Consider the following 6,905-nt stretch of genomic DNA (forward strand, 5'->3'; position numbering starts at 1 on the left):
ACTGTTTTTTTTTCCCCAGACATAGAGAACATTTTCTTTTCTTACTTTTGAAAGTGTGATAAGATTTTCCAGCATTAAAATTCATTTTCAAGTATGATGATCAAGAAATAACAAGACACTTAAATTACAGTTTCAGAATTTTCTATTGCTTCCTAAGCCACTGAAAATTTCATAGCACAATACTTCTAGGCAGCTTCATTGTTACTTTCTTTGTTTTTTGTTACTTTAGGCAACAATGGCTCCATCTTTGGTCACAGACTTCCAGGGAAAGGACCTAGCACCAAGTGTCCCAAATTCAGCAGTCTGTGCCTACGTTAGTAACAGACCCAGTGCTAGCAGATTGGCAGCTATCTGGTCACTTGCCATATCTACTATTGCTATTTTGGTCTTGAAAATGTTCTCCCTTTCTTCATCTACCTTAATTTCATATCCAGTTTTAAATAATTCAAGAACTTTGGGGATGTCACAAGCAATGGAATTCCAAGTAAGCCTTGGAAATCTTTTTTTTTTTTTTTCCCATTTCCTTCTCTAATGGATTAAGCTTGGGCGTTATTTCTGGAACAGCTACATAAAAGTCTGATTGAATTTCATCATTCCAAATCTTCTGAATCAGATTAGTTCCTCCTCAAACAGCAGCTCCATTTCCTTCTGCTATTTTAATCTCTGATGCATTCCCTGTAAATACAGCAACTATTGATTTCTGAAACACAGGACTATGGAGAACTAAGAACACTGGCCAATGGCTCCCCATTTTTCTTCTTCCCCAGTGTCATGTCTAGTGTCAAATCAGGGTAAACACTTTACTTTGGGTTAATAAAGTTCGGAATTTGAAATGCCTTAAGTAAGCAATTAACTGTCTCTACCTCATATGGTTGCCTTGGATATAAGTGGTTTTGTTGTTGTTGTTGTTTTATTTTTTTTTTTAAGATTTTATTTATTTATTTGACAGACAAAGATCACAAATAGGCAGAGAAGCAGGCAGAAAGAGATGGGGAGGCAGGCTCCCTGCCGAGCAGAGAGCCCGATGTGGGGCTTGATCCCAGGATCCTGAGACCATGACTGGAGCTGAAGGCAGAGGCTTTAACCCACTGAGCCACCCAGGCGCCCCATTATTGTTGTTGTTTTAAAGATTTTATTTATTTGAGAGTGAGAGAGAACGGGAGCAGGGTGAGTGGCAGGCAGAAGGAGAGGGAAAAGCAGATTCTCCCCTGAGCAGAAATCCCAATGAAGGGCTCCATCCCAGGACCCTGGGGTCATGACCTGAGCCAAAGGCAGATGCTTAATGGACTGAGCCATCCAGGTGCCCCTGGATGCAAGCATTTTAAGTAGACCTCATCCTCAGGCTCACCTTCCATAAAAGTTCATCTTTTTTCTTATCTGTTGGTTTTTCTCAGCACAGTTTCTGTTTACTTTGCAGGATTTGTATGGCAACAAAATGTCTGTTGGGCACTTGAACACGGACAAGGATAAACAGATGTCTGATAAGCTGTCTTGGAAAGACTATGCTTTTGATGACATATGGAGGCTCTATCATCTTATGGCTATCACCATGTTGACTGTTCTGGATTGTGTTCAATATACTGTTCTTTGTTCTGGTCCATAAAGAGAGATCTCATGCTTGGTGGAAAGCTCAGCTCAAGAACTTTGAAATGCAGATTAGATTAATTACACTAGAATTATATTTGAAAATGGAAAAGAAGCATTTCCTTTTCTTTTCTTCTTAAGGATTTTATTTATCCACTTGAGAGAGAGACAGCACAGAAGGAGAGTGAGAGGGAAAAGCAGACTCCCTACTCAGGCCCGTGTGGGCTGATCCCAGGGCCTTGGGATCACAACCTGAGCCCAAGGCAGATGCTTAACTGACTGAGCCACCCAGGCACCTGAAAAGAAGCATTTTCTAAAAGGCAAATTCCAAATATATGCCTTTTCAAAGAAAGTGTCATTTGGAAAGAAACCGAATCACACCATGAAATCTGTGACATTTCTTTTGGTTTCCACCCTCTTCTATACTAGTGGTAGGCTCATGTGATATGTAGAAATGTGGTTAATCAAATTTAGCTTGACTTCTCAAGTTAAGAAAATGTATATGCAGTATTTCTGAGATAAGAACAGGCACATTCTTTTTTTAGCACATATACTTCCTATGCTGCTGTTTTTGCCTTATTCCCTTATTTGAAAATTTGGCTTTGCTTATAAAATCTACAAATTTCTATCTGTTTAGAACAGGGCTAGAATAGCCTGGGATCCTGTGGAACTGAATGGTATTTTAGACTGCTGATTCTCATTTTCTCTTCAATAAAGATCGCAACACATTACTTATATGTATTTTAAAGCACGCACCCTGGGGATTACCCACCTGGGAAAGGGACCTGGATTCTGGTGCAAGCCTTCTGTTTGCTGAGCTATGTGTTGTTGGGCAAGTCAGAGGTAATCAGAGGTAAAATGAAGGATTGTTTTCTAAAACTCCATGATTCTGTTGTTTAAGTATAATCAACTCGAGAGTTTGATGATTTCTTTGAAAATTAAAAAAAAATTCTAGTAACCATAAATGCATACTGCTGGGCCCTGAATTTATTTTTGAAATAATGTAAGACAGGGAGAAAGGTTTGGGAGGTCTCTTCCTTTATATAAATTTTAAGGGATATGTTTGTCTGAGGTATCACCTGCCAAGAGTTAGGGATCTATAGATGCTACCAGAATTTGAGACGTAGGGATAAGGATAATGAATTTTTTTTTAATTTGGAAAAAAATGTAAAACAGAAATGAGTATCTAATTTTATTGCCAATAATTTGTAGGACAGTGATTACACTGTCATACCCTTCTACATTGAATAAACACTGTGCAAAAGGATCAGTTACAATGCAGTAATTTACCGGGATTAAAAAGAGTCTCATTTTTAAAAGCTCATTTTAAAGGTTGTTGATTTTTAAATCAATCTGCTTATTGTTTCATAGTTTATCTTTTGCTAAAAGAAAAGAAATTTTATGCAGGAAATATATGTGATCATCTTTGTGATGTGTTAAAATTGAGAGAAAATTAAACTTTGGTAAGAAAAACCATACTAGATGCAGAAATAGACAAAGAACCACATATTAGATATAGATTAGATATACTGTATGAAGATGATTTTTTATAACGGCTTTTAAAATTCAACCTTAAGATACAGATTTTTTTTTTTTTAGATATTTTATTTATTCATTTGATAGATAGAGATCACAAGTAGGCAGAGAGGCAGACAGAGAGAGAGGAGGAAGCAGGCTCCTGGCTGAGCAGAGAGCAGGATGTGGGGCTCGATCCCAGGACCCCGGGATCATGACCTTAGCCGAAGGCAGAGGCTTTAACCCACTGAGCCACCCAGGCGCCCCAGATTTTTTTTTTTTTTTTAACTGAGGAAAGGAGAGCAATGTATTTGTGTTGGAATTTAATCACATGTGTTTATTCATATGGGTACATCTACATATGTATGCCTTTGTGTATATAATTATATGCTATGTATTATGCATATAGTACACACACACGTATGTCTGTTGGCATTCTTGTCTATTCTGTAGAAAGAAAATGCTGCTATGTTAAAAAATGTCTAGCGTTCAGTTAATTCTGAAAAGATCACATTGTTTCTTTGGCTTTTTTTGTTACTTCCTGTTGGCCTAGTGGCAATGACTCATTGTAATATAATGTAATACACACGGTTTCCAGTATCACATGATGAATATAAATGAATATATAAGAAATCTGGAACACTGTTCTTGTTTAAAAAATGTAAACATTGAACAGAAGCTTATTCATCAGAGAATTTGATGTCACTAAATAGTAAGAACTTTGACTTCAGTAATTCTAAGACCCTGATGGAATTGATCTTCAGTGAAGAAAAGAGACTGAATTTTACTTTTTAATAATTATTTTATAGCTTATATGTAAAAACAAAGAAAGCTTTTAAACCAGTTCATTTTCTCTTTCTGCAAATAGGTCACTTTTATTATAGGTGCTAAAATATGTTTTCCTAATATTAAGCTTAGGGGCGCCTGGGTGGCTTAGTGGGTTAAAGCCTCTGCCTTCGGTTCAGGTCATGATCTCAGGGTCCTGGGATGGAGCCCTACATCGGGCTCTCTGCTCAGTGGGGAGCCTGCTCCCCCCCCAACTCCCTCTGCCTGCCTCTCTGCCTCCTTGTGATCTCTCTCTGTCAAATAAATAAATAAAATCTTAAAAAAAAAATATTAAGCTTATGTGATACATGTACTCATTTCAAAGTTGGAAAAACAAAGTTCCCCAATGATTAACTTGAGAGAGGAGAAGAGTAAACAGAAATACAAACACAAAAGAACAAATATTTCTGAGTTAATAGTCCCCTAAGGAGAATGGCAGAATTAGATTAACAAACGTTTCAATTGAAAAAGATCTTAAAGTTTAATCTACTAATTTAATGGTAACTAATGGCAATTAGTGGAATTCAGGAGTGAAGAAATTTCTACAATTGTAGCTTGAAAGAATGGATGAATATTGTTGGAGAAGCTAATATTGTTTTTGAAATGAAGAGTTAACAATCAAGCAGTAAATTAGGAAACCTAATAATTACATGGTAAAGAGAATCCAATATATGTAAATTACTCTCACTGTAGGTAGAAAAGTTGTTTGATTTTATTTCCCGAAGCCACCTGAAGAACCACCTACCAATAAAGTAAGTTACGTCTTTGGCCTCAATTTTCATCATCTGGATAATATTCCTGAGGCAGGTAATCATCTCCATCTGGGAATGGAAACATTTGCATTAGAAATCAATGTACTTCTAAATGATGTATTTGATTTCACGTGATCTTCATCTTGCTCAGTTGAATTGTCGTTTTTTCAACAATAAGCTGATGTTCCAATAATATTAGAGGTCTAAAACAATACAATTCTGGAGTTCTGACTGGACTTGGCCAAGTTTCAGAATTGTAAATGGTAAACCACAAAGGGCCTACATTCATGGTTCTCCTCCCCCAAATGGTTATGGGGCTCTGAGGTTTCTAAATAGATTTACTTCACAAGTATTCCAGAAATTCTTTTGCTTTTGCTTGGCTCATTTCCTTTTTGATAAGATTCTATTTCCTTTCTCATCCTCTTCACTCCGTTACTTAGCATAGTTTCAAAATATGGCGTAGCCCTCCTGAACCACTGCTTTCAGCAAATGACTCATCATGAGATAACTGAAGATTTGGGGGCATATGTGTTACTTTTGTTCCTGCTGATTCTTTGCTTTCCACCCCACTATGGATATAATAAACTTCCATATTTGGCACCAGATTTTTTTTTTTTTTTTTTTTTTTTTTTGCTACCGTTCTGACATTGAAACATCAGCTGGTCTCATTCTCTTTGAACCAAGATTAAGCCACCAAGCAGTCTTAGAACAATAAGCAATGGATTTACTTATTGTTCTTGACCCTTGGTTTAGTAATGAGGAGTCTTGGGAGAAAATGAACCTCTTTTACTCATTCAAGAATGGTACAATGAACTGAATGTTTGTGTCCCCCAGATTCATATGCTGAAACTTAATTCTCGATGTGATAGTGTTTGGAGGGTAGGGCCTTTGGGAGTTAATTAGGTCATGACAGAGAAGCTATCCTGACTGGAATTAGTGCTCTTATAAAAGAGACCCCAGAGAGCTGCTCCTGCCCCTTCTCTCATGTGAGGACACAGCCGAAAATCGCCATCTGTGAACCAGGAAGTGGGCTCTCACCAAACACCAGATCTGCTAGTATCTTGATCTTGAATTTCTCAACCTCCAGAGCTGTGTGAAATAAATTTCCGTGGTTGACAATCACCTAATCTATGGTATTCTGTTATAGCAGCTCGAATGGACCGAGATATAGGGAGACCTTGTCTGGTGAAGAGAAGGGGATCAGGGCAATATGGATCCCTTGTTTTCCATACTACCATTGCATCGCCTCACTTGGCAGAGAGGGACCTTCACTGCTTGGATACCCTACACCAATGGGTACTTGTACCAGTTGGTTCCAAATCTTGCTCCCTCATCCCAACCCCTTAATACTCTAAAGCTAGCATTTACTCCATCCCAGAAAAGTTCTGTGTAATTCCATCTATATTAAAATGCAGGTTAGGAGTTTGTAATGAGGGGTAGCTTGACTGTGAATCTTGATGGATTTAGAATCTTTTCCTAATATTAGTCAGACCTCGCTGACCACCTTAATTTTTTTTATTTTTCAGGTATGAGGGACAACTAAGGGAAGTCTGGGACACTGCCAACGTGAAACCAGGGATTTCTCTGCCAGGAAACAGGACAGAAATGAATTTCTTCCCAGTCATGTCTTTAATGCTCAGCCCCGTAATTCTTATTTGCTGTAATAACTCCTGTCTTCTACCTTCATTTCAGATGAGGAAATTGAAGCCCTACTAAATGTTAGGTGACTTAAGGGCAGAACTCACATAGCAAATTAGAGGCACAGGAATTTTAATCCTTATCTGTTTACTCTTTTGCCTGATAATTCCCATTGCTGCCTTCTGTGTAAGTACCTAGTTAACACAGGAAGCAGAGGATTGTGGCAGACTCTGGTCCTTAAATGCCATAGATTTACTTTATATTAATGTTCTTCATCATCTGATTATTGTCAAATTAATTTACATCTGGTGAGATGAGCATCTCCTGAAATTCTGTTCATTTATTGAGCACCTAATGCATGCAACAAGTGTATTAGGTTCTGTCTGAGGAAACTAATAAAAGAAAAAGATAACAGCCTCTGACATATCGTGTCTTATATGCCAGTTAGGAACTCAAATGCACTGAAAATGATTCAAAAAACTGTATACAACAACATATTTCCTTCATCTCATCAGCGAGATGAAACTGTTTTCCTTTTCAGTGGTCTTGGTTTTCCACAGCATTCCCATCACAGCCAAAGATTCTCTTACT

At 37.7% G+C, this 6,905-nt stretch overlaps 1 pseudogene; it reads right to left on the reverse strand.

The window, feature by feature from the left end:
* Nucleotides 1–251: 251 nt before the first annotated feature.
* On the reverse strand, nt 252–1,358 carry LOC116881887 (annotated as a pseudogene).
* Between the last annotated feature and the right edge of the window lie 5,547 nt (nt 1,359–6,905).

Source organism: Lontra canadensis, unplaced genomic scaffold (genome assembly GCF_010015895.1).
Source record: "Lontra canadensis isolate GAN:19392208 unplaced genomic scaffold, GSC_riverotter_1.0 scaffold78, whole genome shotgun sequence".
NCBI lineage: Eukaryota > Metazoa > Chordata > Mammalia > Carnivora > Mustelidae > Lontra > Lontra canadensis.